The sequence below is a fragment of the Tachysurus fulvidraco genome, chromosome 25 (genome assembly GCF_022655615.1).
Source record: "Tachysurus fulvidraco isolate hzauxx_2018 chromosome 25, HZAU_PFXX_2.0, whole genome shotgun sequence".
Lineage (NCBI taxonomy): Eukaryota > Metazoa > Chordata > Actinopteri > Siluriformes > Bagridae > Tachysurus > Tachysurus fulvidraco.
In genome coordinates, this window is record NC_062542.1 from 7,127,564 (window position 1) to 7,140,379 (window position 12,816).

Sequence of the window (12,816 nt, forward strand, 5' to 3'; positions counted from 1 at the left end):
TAGTTGTCCATGATATTGCACAACTACATTTAATTGAAAGACCCCACTCAAGGTCATGTGACTGAAGACCCCTATGAAGGCCATGAGAAGTGCACATGGTAAGTATTTCTCTCAGAATTGTTTAAATATTTAACTATGTTTTAAGACCACTGAAGTTGTTAAGTTTTTTTGTCCTTTGGTGTGACACCAAAAAAAAAGTTTTATTGACATTCGTAGGGAAAAGTTTGTCAACTTCATCTATTCATGGTGAAAATGATTCTAATTAGTACTTTCATGTAAAATAAATATCACTTTAAGAAAATAATGTTTTAATAATGTGAACAATTATGTCTCAAGTATTTGTTTTATGTTATTTAATATAATTTCTTAGTACTTTTTAAATGTCACACCATAGGACACATTTACAGTATTGTTGAGTGAAAAAGTGAAAAAAATATGTGAAGTCATTGACAAAATGAGTGACCAGTACTATTTTCTGAAACTGCAGTTTTCATACTCCACTAATATATGTATTTTTTCTTAAAAAGTTATGCTTTCCAAAAAAAGTACTACCCACATATATTAATTACAGGGCTCTTGGTCTTCTGACTCTTTAATCAATTTGCTTCTGAAGAAACTGATGCTCATCCAAAAAAAAGATTTACTCAAGAGGTTTGGCATGGAGAAGAATTTCTCTGGTTGTGTTTTGTCACGTTTGAAGTTCGATCTTCTGTTTTTGAGCAGAACGACAGACACATTGAGAGACATTCAGCCAAAAAAAAAAATTTCAATCGATATATAAACAATACAGCATCATAATATAACATATTACTCTGTTTGTTCCATATTAGTCATAACCATTACAGCACCACTAACTAAATCTCGTCACGTGTGTGTGTGTGTGTGTGCGCGTGTGTGCGCGTGTGTTTAAGGCTGATTCCCTGCACTGCACTGGTCTTAACCACTGCGAATGCTGATGTGTTTTAACATGACCTAGAGATACGAGCGTCTAGGTAGGAACAACTTAGAGCCAGATGAGTTTACAACAGCAGGTTCCACTTCTGTCAGCTAAGAACAGGAATCCAAGGCTACTGTGAAAAGATTGAGCATGAACAAAGGACCAGGTGATGTATTTTCCTGGTGATTCTGTGCCCAACGTTGCCACAGATTCTTGTTCCTGGCTTAGACGAGTGGAACCTGAGCTTCCTGCTGTTGTAGCTCATCTGCCTCAAGCGGTAGAAACATGGTGATGGTATAATATAGTTATTATAATGTGCTGTATGAGTAGGGGATAAACACCAACATTTAAAAACATTTAATCAACATTAAAGGGTTATTTATTTATTTGTTTTTTTTAACGTTGTGCATCCAGAGATGCTTTTCTGTTCACCGCGGCTGTAAAGAGTGCGAGTGTGTAGCTTTGTCAGCACACGTCTGACCTCGGAGTTAATCGCCTGCTGCTTTATTGTTTTCTCTGAATTGCTTCACCAAGAGATCAGCAGTTTCTGAAATATTCAAACTTACTAACAGCTAACAGTCACGTCACGGTCAGAGCGATCACAACTGTCCTCATTCTGATGTTTGAAGGGAATATGATCTAAAGCCTTTGGCCTGTAAGTGTGCGGTTTTGTGCATTTTTTTGCGGTTTGTTACAAAACATCTCCGATTGGATATCTGCATAAATCTGCATGTTTGTAGGTGGGACCGTAAGAAACACTGTATGCTTGTGTGTTTCCATTTACAACAGGAAGCCGGTATCAAGCGTCTTAACTGATTTCGACAACGACGGTCTTCCGTATACGCTCCGCTTCTCACTGACCCTACCGCTACTCTATGACACTGAGACATGAATGTACACTGAGCTTGTAGGATTTTACACTGACGACGAGTGAGAATTTTGTTTGACTATTCTAAAGCACAGACTTTCAACCAGCAGGCCAGGGGATGTTTGTTACCAGCCTACAGCAGAGCTTTTCCTCTTTCTGCTGTCAGTCTTTCTTCTCGTTCCCTGTGGGATGTCTAATGTGCTCAGTGCTGCAGGGGGCGAGGGCAAGTTAACAAGAGACAGTGAAATAAGAAAGAAACGAGGATTCTGGATAACTCTGTTGCTTACGTGCACACACACACACACACAATCTCCAAAGCCTAGCTCGCTATTCATGTCATACACGTCATTTCATCGTGCGTGCAAACAAACATCATCATTTGGTCATGCCAAAGTACAGCTGACAAAGTTCTTATACTTCTTAAAGTGCTCATGAGGCTGAGCTTTGAAGAACTGAGCACGCAGGAAGCAGTATGACCAGCACCACACAAACAAGCCAGGTTTCCTGAGAACCAGCAGTTCCTGTAGAGTGATGTCTGCAGGTTGGTTTGCCTTGGGTCTGGACGTGTGTTTTATAGAGACAAAAAACTAGAGGACGATGAAGATCAACCATCAGAAAACTTTACCCATTATCCCAGAAAGGAAAAAAAAAAAAATCTACAAAACACATCGTTGTAATTTTTACAGAACGTGGTGTTTGTGCATCAACAGCACAGAGACGTCTACACAAAGCGCTAAAATGCCATGTGTGTGTTCACGAGGACACGGCTGAGTCTGGGCTGAGCTGCCAAATACAGTTCCGTAATTATCATACTACCCAGACATGGTCATGCATAATACATCACACACACACACACACACACACACACACACACACACACACTGTTCATCATATGTTAATACTTATGGTGGACAGAGCTACATACAGGACCTATAAATGCAAATATAGCAGATCATTAACTTTGCTTTGCGTTTTCATTGTCACACACTGAATAGCAGGTATATAAGTGAGCAAAAACAGCACTGGTTAGCAGAAAGCAGCTGGAAGATTCTGGTGTTTGGAGCATTTTGATTTCCTGGTAAGTTATGGTTTAGCGAGAGGTGGAATGAAATGTGGCAAACTGGTACCAATAAAAAGTGTAGCACACCCCAGGACTAATCCATACACCTGTGCTGACATCATAAACCCTGGCTTATTTACATATTTGTGGTCTCAACTATCATGATTACATCATGAACAGCATGTGACTGCTTTAAATAACGGCTTGTCTCACGCTTTCACATCGATGAGAATAACAGGACCCGACATTTGGGAGATCTTTGGTCAGGCGCTTGTTGATTTCCGGCTTCCACTCATTTTTCAACTCCTCTGCGTTCCAGGAGACGTCCTTTTCATAACCGTTTGACGTTTTTAGTTCCTTGAAAAATGTAAAATGAAATTTCGACTGAACAAAAGCATGTGATCTGAGTCATGTGCTTTTCAGGTTCCGATCGGCTGACTGTTGCTAAGCGTTTCGCCGTCACCTTCGAACACCATGGCACCACAATGCGGGGTTAACATTGTGTTCCTTTATTGACATCACAGACATTTGCAAATGATAAAAAGAACTATATCGGCTTTATGCCCTGCCTTATACGCATCTTTATTTGTATAGGACTTTATATATTATTTCCTGCTCTCGAACACGGGTGTCCCTTTAATGAAATGAACACGACAAAAGATGCAAGGAATTAACAACAAACTTAACATTTTCTGTCCTTAGATTGTTGCTAGATGGAAAAAGCTCTTATCTTTATCTCTGTATCTTACAAAGCACACACACACACACACACACACACACCTTACAGAGCGCTTTGCACGATAATGATTACACATTTTTCTTTTCGAATAAACCCAAGTCTTGCTCAAGTCAAGATGTCTGCTGGTATAATTGAGTCATAATCTTCGAGCTCACTGTAGAGCACTTCTATCCCTCAGCCGAGAGGCTTCTTCAGGTCAGCGGAGTGCTGTGAGACTTCGACCCATTCTACTATGATGATGTCGTGAGAGGTTGCTGGGGTTGTAAAGAGAGTGAGTGAGAAAGCGGAAAGGCAGGAAGAGTTCATCGCAGGCTAGCTTTACTCCTGAGCTTCTGCTTCTGTCTCTCTGTCAGAGGTTTTATCGGCAGCAACCTCTTTTTGTCTGCCGTCGTGCCGATCGATACGGGTCTCCACCTCTGCTGGCAGAGTGAATTTGTGAAACGATCCATTCCACAGCGGGAACATCACTGTTGGTTATAGAAGTGAATATTTAATGCCTGGTCGTTTTACTGGCTAGAGCTTGCTGCATTTCTCATGTTTTATCAGTGGATGTGGAGGAAAAGTTTACAATATCTGAACTGTATCATGGATTCAGTCATGCATTGGTTGTAAAACAGCTATTTTTTTTTTTTTAAATAAATAAATAAAATAAAAATGTATTCCTTAATTGAGCAGAATCGATTAGATTTATTTGTAGAGTGCTTTTACACATAGACATTGTTTCAAAGCAACGTCAAAGAAATATAAAAACATTGAATAAAAAGGAATTTAAAAAAATGTCTCTAATGTGCAAGCCTGAGGCAACGGGAAAATCCCAGCTCGGTCCGAGAGCAATGACTATTCTCCAAGTTATATTTCCAACCAGCATTAACCCTAGAACAGGAAAGCCCTGATGTCTAATACTGCTAAACTCATACACGCTACATGAACAAAAGTGTGTCTTCAGCAGGCCAGTACACCCACATGTGGCCCCTTGCCCAAATGTGCCCCTTGTCTCTTGCCCTGCACACTATCTCTTGCCCTGCGCGCCGTCCCTTGCCCTGCGCGCCGTCCCTTGCCCTGCGCGCCGTCCCTTGCCCTGCGCGCCGTCCCTTGCCTTCTTGCCTCTCGTCGCACACTGTATCTTATCCTGCATGGTTTTCACAAGGTTGCACACATGTACTGTATGTGTATAGGTTCATTTTTATCCCATAGTTCTGCATTGTCTTGTGTAGCTCTGTGTCTTTATGTATCACGATGCGAAGCTTCTTTATTCTGTTGACTCAAAGAACTGGAACACTCACTGAATCCCAGATCTCCTCACCCAATATCACAGCCTGACCTCACTAATGCTCTTAGAAAGCACCATGGAGATATGTTCTGCCAAGGGTGGGGTAAAAGAGCCTGTCCTGAACTGGAACATCCTGAACCCCAGGTCTTCTCACCCAGTATCACAGCCTGATCTCACAATGCTCTTGGAGCTGACTGAAGCCAAATCTCCACAGTCTACACACTGAGATCTGGTGAAAAGCCTTTCAGAGGAAGTTATTATAACAGAGAAGTGGGGATTAAATGCAGAACAAGATGTTCAACACGGAACAGCGTTGTGGGCAGCTGTCCCCAAACATATGGCCCGAAAGTGTATTTGTTCCTTCATTCATTCTTTTTTCCTTCCACCTTGTATGGGAGGAATTGCAGTTTATTTGAAGTGGCTTTCCTTAGGCACTAGTTTCAGTGACATTCATGACATTTACGTAGGCGTTATATTTTAAGTCTTAGGAAAGCAAGCAAGCAAGAAAGCAAGAAAGAAAGCAAGAAATACCCAGACGTTTTAACCACGTGATTGTTCAATCATCCCTTATTCATAGGAGTAGTGTGTGTGGGTTGGAACAAACCATTGTTTGCATGCGTGTTTGTAAAAAAAAAAAAAGGAAAAGAAAGCTTGGAATAGATGACATTAACAGGAAACCCTCAAGGCTAAACCACAGAAAGGGAAGTGAGACTGATGTACCAACAAGGAGACGTAACAAAGAAATATGGCATGAAACACGCCGATGAATGATTTACACTGTAATGCTAATTAAATACACACTATTTTTTACTCTATTATTCAGAATTGGAAGAAAGATGAAGCAAGAACTATGTGGTGTGGTGACCAGTGGGTCCTCGTCCTTCACTGTGCTTATTGCAGCTGATTGTGCATTATGGCTCGTTGAATACACACACAAACTCTCAGTGCTGTGAATGTGAAGCAGCAGTTACACTGTGATCAGTAGATGAGCACTTAGTCCAAAAAGCAGTCAGATCGTAATGGTGGTAGTAATAGTAGTAATAGTGGTAGTAATAGTAGTAAAAGTGGTAGTAATAGTAGTAGACGAATCATCTCTCACATAGTGGTTTTACAGATTAAAAAAAAAGCTACAACTGTCTACATGAATAAAGCAAAGATCGTCTCGGTTCCTTAAAGGCACTCAGTGGACAAACTTGCTGATTCGGAAACTTCCAGCTTAATGATGGAGGAAGCAACGTCGACAACAGGGTCTGGCAGCTTCTGACTCCGTGCCTCAGCGGCATCCGATAACGAATCAGGAACTTGACCGCTGATCTGACTCTAAACTAGCTGTGTGGGATTTCGCATGGTCTCGCGCACACCTCTCCGTTTCATGCAAAGTGATAACGTGTTAATGCAACATTACAGTGGCAGACAGACGGACTGTTGGACAGACAGACAGACAGACAGACAGACAGACAGAAAGACTTTCCCGAGTGAAATCTCGTGGAGTTATCTGCAGGATCGGTTTCATCCGCTGCATTCAGCTGCTTTCTTTACACGCTGCTTGCATTTACGTGTTAGTCAACTAGTCAGTGTGAGTCTTATAGTCAACAGTTCTAGTTCAACAGTGAGTCTTATAGTCAACAGTATAGTCTAAGTTCAACAGAACATAAAGAGCTGGAGTGCAGAAATGAACACAAAAGCACAAAGGATCACAAACTGATTTCCAATACGACGCCTGGTACCGACACCCTGTGAAATTAAATAGCACGTTTTACAACCGTTAACCCATTTTGTGGTTGTGTTGCTCTGATCGATATATGCATTACTGTCAAGCTTGGTGCCACAGTGAACCAACACACACACAACACACACACACTATGTGTGTTCAGCATAGCTAGACAGCTAGTGCCTTATTACAAGCCACATAATTATAATTAGCTGGCACTTTCGCACAGCATCATATCCTACACTCAGACAGAGCATTAGATGCTGATCAAGCATGTTTAGCTGCCGTTCCACAAAGTTTGCCTGCTTTAATCTCTTCTACTCTTGAAGCTGTCAGAGGAACAAAAACTCTGTGGCTCTTTCAGGATTTCATAATGTCCTTTTCACAATTTCTTGGGTGACAAATGTGCTTAAAGGAAACCTCATCCCTGCGCCACTGAAATACTGCTTCGAATCTATTTAGGTGCAGAAGTGGTAGGAGTATGTACTGTATGCGTGAGTAATGTGAAGGTTACTAAAGTACAGCATTCAGGTTTATAACATACCCTGCAAATCCCAGTAAAGGGTCAATCTGATCTACAAATTCATTAATTACATTAAATGAACACACTAAAAGTTAAACAGTTGGGCAAGATGCTCACCAGTGAACAGTTGGGCAAGATGCTCACCAGTGAACAGTTGGGCAAGATGCTCACCAGTGAACAGTTGGGCAAGATGCTGACCAGTGAACAGTTGGGCAAGATGCTCACCAGTGAACAGTTGGGCAAGATGCTGACCAGTGAACAGTTGGGCAAGATGCTCACCAGTGAACAGTTGGGCAAGGTGCTGACCAGTGAACAGTTGGGCAAGATGCTCACCAGTGAACAGTTGGGCAAGATGCTCACCAGTGAACAGTTGGGCAAGATGCTCACCAGTGAACAGTTCGAGAAGACGCTCACCAGTGAACAGTTGGGCAAGATGCTCACCAGTGAACAGTTGGGCAAGATGCTCACCAGTGAACAGTTCGAGAAGACGCTCACCAGTGAACAGTGCGAGAAGACAGTGAGACAGTGAACAGTGAAAGACAGACTTCAGGGTAAAACTGGAATGAATTTCCTGGTTGCACTTCATCCTAATATCATCTCAGGAAGTTTTTCCTCACCATTGTGACCTTTGACTTACTTTTGAGGAATAAATGTATCTTTTCTATGTTTCTTAAGCTTTTTTAAGACCATGTCTATTGTTGAATGTGCTTATACAAATAAAAAAAAATTTCTCCTCAGAAGAGGTCGAGACGCACTCCTACCTGCTGGACTGGAATCAGTGTGGGTGAAGAACGGCTTCCTGTGCTATGGAGCGTGTGATCCCACCTTCTGCGTTGCTAATCGCACATACCTCCTGTTAGAACACACACACAAATATCCCGATTAGATTTGCACGGATTCTTCAAAACAAAACGGATACAAATCGTTCTATGTGGCTTTGCACTTTGGCCATTCAGTGCGTCTCCTTCTGTGAAGAAACTCACAATAAAACTAAGTCTTAATCTTTATTCACATTCCACTCTTCTGTCTGACTTTCGTCTGTCCGTTTCACTCTCCGTGTACAGAAATTGTGTATGTGTGTATGTACATAAGAGATGGAGAGAAGCTGGTGAAGTCAGAATCACTTATTTGGTGGCGCTCACACGCACGGTGCTCTGGCCTGCAGCTTTCTCAGACGACATGAATAAAATATCAGCATGCAGCGCAACATCTCTTTCAAAGGGAGACGATCAGGAGATCAACCTTCCACACACGTCTCCACACACACTCACACACACACGGCGCCTTCATGCCAGTAGTTTGTATCACAGAGGGAAGTGTTTAGTGTCCGGTCATGCTTCAAAAAACACTTTTCTCATTCTGAATCCCTCGGGCTGCACGTGTATGCAAGCTTGTTTAATCAAACCTCACATAAACCCGATTATATCCCAGGTGTGTGTGTGTGTGCATGTGCATGCGCACGTCTGTGTGTGACAGAGCTACTCGGAGAGCCTCGAAGGTGCCATGGCAACAGCTGCTACACGAACAAAGAAGCAATTAAAGGTCCTCGGCTGCGTTGGGCACATCACACACCCTTTCTGTTTCAGATGTGTGAGCAGAATAAACCTTATCCTCCCTGCTCTAATCCTGGCACATCATTAATATTACACATTTCACTCATATTACTGCTTTCTAAACTGCAAGTTAAGAGCTCTCACTAAAAGCATGGCGGTAGAATTGAGACTGTCGATAGGTAGAAAGAAAGAAAAAAATAATAAAATAAACATTTGTGTGCTAAAACACACACTGTGAGTACACTCCTCCTTATACAGTGAGTAAGGAGCCACATGGGGTTTTAAAAAGTGTGTGTGTGTGTGTGTGTGTGTGTGTGTGTGTGTGTGTGTGTGTGCAGCTACACCCAACACTTCTAATAAAAGTCAAGTGTTAAAGGTATATTCTGTAGGTATATGTGAGGTATATTCAGTAAATATTGATTTTTAGAGTCGTGATCATGAACACGTGCCCTGCTACAGAGATCACTTAACCTACAGGAATCGATCAGGGCTGCTCCAGACGTCCTCCTGTAATGTTACTCTACACGCATGTATCAGGAAACCACATCCGCTCTCATGCAGCATTTCACCATTTAACAAGAACAAAATATCCTCTTGTCCATGACTCCATGCTTCTACACTTAAACTTGAAAAGAAACCATTGCTCAAATTAAAAAAAATAATCGTGACGGGCCGTGTATCAGAGTTGTGGGGATAGAATTTTTGAGAGAGAGAGAGAGAGAGAGAGACAGAGACAGAGAGAGAGACAGACATAGAGAGAGAGACAGACAGACAGACAGACAGACAGGCCAACAGACAGACAGAGACAGAAAGAAAGAGTAAGAGAGACAGAGAGATACAGATTAAGAGAGACAGAGAAAGACAGACAGAGAGACAGAAAGACAGAGTAAGAGACAGAGAGAGACAGAGTCAGATTAATAGAGACAGAGAGAGACAGAGACAGATTAAGAGAGACAGAGAAAGACAGACAGAGAGTCAGAAACAGAAAGACAGAGTAAGAGAGACAGAAAGAGACAGAGACAGATTAAGAGAGACAGAGAGAAAGACAGACAGATGGAGACAGAGAGAGGCAGAGACAGAAAGACAGAGTAAGAGAGACAGAAAGAGACAGAAAGAGACAGAGACAGATTAAGAGAGACAGAGAGAGAAAGACAGAGTAAGAGAGACAGAGACAAAAAGACAGTAAGAGAGACAGAGAGAGACAGAGACAAAAAGACAGTAAGAGAGACAGTAAGAGAGAAAGTGTGAATAAATCAGAGAGACGACGATGGCAATGGCACTCGGTTTGTATTTCAGACTTGTGTATTGCTGAACACATTTCTTCCTCTGTGCTGTCTCACTGTATCACACTAGCCCTGTGCTGCTCACGCTAACACTGTAGCTAGCTAGTGTCTGTGAACTGGCCCCGCCCATCAGCCCCGCCCACAGTGCGTGTGAGTAACTGTGACATTACATGATGCTGCAATCAACCACAGGTCATGACAGATAGCTAGCCCACGCCCACACTCTGTGATTAGTTTATTCAGCACCATAAGTGAATGATTCCTCTGGGAAGGTCTTTTAGTTGCCAGTGACAGATTTTTCACATCTTTTAAGCTTTCTCTCCAATGTCTCTGTTTAACACCCGACTGCTTGGATCTTGTTTTTGCAATCAAATTTAATCATGTAGCTCATGTTTACTTGGGCTTGCCATTTTAATAAGTACATTCACACACACACACACACACACACACACACACACACACACACACACACACACACACACACACACACACACACACACACACAGGCAGCAGGACATGTGTTTGTAATGGAGATCTTAGTGACTCTGCACTTAAGGAATGCACACATTGCTCAATATGACAAAAGACACACACACACACACACTCCAACTGCATTAATCTGAAGTCAAGCCAAAGCCAGACTCTTCTGAGAGAAAATGATCCGTGGTGCTGTTTATAGAGCTTGTGTGAAACTCACGTCACCCAAAATGACACACGTCAATCAAATTGCTATGGCAACATCATTCATCCATATCAGGATAACTTAAACTCTGAAAGCTGCTCTATATTTCATTTCCTGTGAGTTCACACACACACACAGACACACACACACACACACACACACACACACACACACACACACACACACACACACACTCACACACACAGTGTAAACGCATTTCACTACTTCTCACTCAACAACACCTAAACAGATATACACTGTGGTATAAAAGGAATTTAAAGGCAGACTTTGTAGTATTTAGGGCAGGATGAAAGTGCGTTAAAGAGGCGGTGTAAAAGGTGTTAGACGGCAATCCATCACGCTGACGTTTGCAGGTGAAAGACTTAATGGAGAATGACCACTTAAAGGACAAACGCTTTACAGGGTGCTGGAGCGGTCACGAAGCAGAGAGCAAAGAGAGTCGTGGGAAATAAGACAGAGGACACTGGGGTTTATCCTCCTGATCTTCACACTGTGTGTGTGTGTGTGTGTGTGTGTGTGTGTGTGTGTGTGTGTGTGTGTGTGAGAGAGAGAGAGAGAGAGAGAGAGAGAGAGAGAGAGAGAGAGAGCGCAAGAGAGACAGACAGAGAGAGCAAGAGAGACAGACAAACAGAGAGAGACATGCACCCCTGTGGTACTGTAAAAAAAGAGCCTGAGGGTTCAGAGATGCTTTACTGCTCAGCGTGGATGTAGAGAGTGTTTGAGTGACCAACTTCTTGTCACTGAGATCACAATGTCGAAAGTGAACATTATTTGGATCGCCTGCACCTTCCTGCTGTGACCTAATCAGTCGGTCACATGGCAGCAGTAGTGTAATGGATAAACTGATGCGTGTGCGGTGGTCAGTGGATGGTCCAGGCTCTAGCTTTGACCCAGCTGCTGCTTTCAGGCCGTAGCAACATGGATATGAGCCAATGCAGATCAATTTGTAAAGCGTCCAAATGCCAAATAAGACGTGATGCATTGTGCTGTTGCTGAGAATACAGACATGACAGCAGACAAAGTTATGATATGTGAACTCCAATAAACAAGTAGGAAACAGACGTGATTGTATTGATCAGTGTAACAGTAACCACAGAACAGTGGAGTAAAGACACTCAGGTTTAAAGCCCGTTATGGCCTTTTACTATTACAGGAACTCTAACTGCCGTAAGAGACGTGTGTTATGCTGAAGATTAACCTTCACTTTGTTTACTTTAAATGGAATACATTACATTTTATTACATTCACTCTCTCACCCTCACACACACACTCCTTCACTCTCACACACTCTCAAACACTCTCACTTCCTCCCTCACCCTCACTCACTCCCTCTCACTCCCTCTCACACACACTCCCTTCATCACTCTCTCACACACTCTCACTCCCTCACACACAAACACACTCCCTCATTCACTCACACACACACACTCCCTCACTCTCACACACTCTCATTCCCTCACTCTCACACACTCTCATTCCCTCACTCTCACACACTCTCACTCCCTCACTCACTCCCTCTCACACACTCTCACTCCCTTCCTCACTCTCTCTCACACTCTCATTCCCTCACTCTCACACACTCTCCTTCCCTCACTCTCACACACTCTCCTTCCCTCACTCTCACACACTCTCACTCCCTCACTCACTCCCTCTCACACACTCTCACTCCCTCTCACACACACTCCCTTCCTCACTCTCTCTCACACTCTCATTCCCTCACTCTCACACACTCACATTCCCTCACTCTCTCCCTCTCACACACTCTCACTCCCTCTCACACACACTCCCTTCCTCACTCTCACACACACTCTCACTCCCTCACTCTCTCGCACACTCTCACTCCCTCACTCTCTCGCACACTCTCACTCCCTCTCACACACACACTCTCACTCCCTCTCACACACACACTCTCACTCCCTCTCACACACACACTCACTCCCTCTCACACACACACTCTCACTCCCTCTCACACACACACTCTCACTCCCTCTCACACACACTCTCACTCCCTCTCACACACACTCTCACTCCCTCTCACACACACTCTCACTCCCTCTCACACACACTCTCACTCCCTCTCACACACACTCTCACTCCCTCTCACACACACTCTCACTCCCTCTCACACACACGCTCTCACTCCCTCTCACACACACACTCCCTCATTCA

General features: G+C 43.1%; 1 protein-coding gene across 2 annotated transcripts in view; it reads right to left on the minus strand.

The window, feature by feature from the left end:
• galnt1 (UDP-N-acetyl-alpha-D-galactosamine:polypeptide N-acetylgalactosaminyltransferase 1) overlaps positions 1–12,816 on the minus strand; it is a 114,942-nt gene that overhangs the window by 63,961 nt on the left and 38,165 nt on the right. Inside the window, exon 2 of one of the 2 annotated variants that reach the window (XM_027172041.2) lies at positions 7,870–7,961. The exons of the other annotated variant lie outside the window; for it this stretch is intronic. The gene's annotated coding sequence lies outside the window, so the exon portion shown is untranslated. The remainder of the gene's footprint in view (positions 1–7,869; positions 7,962–12,816) is intronic. 2 annotated transcript variants of the gene reach the window in all.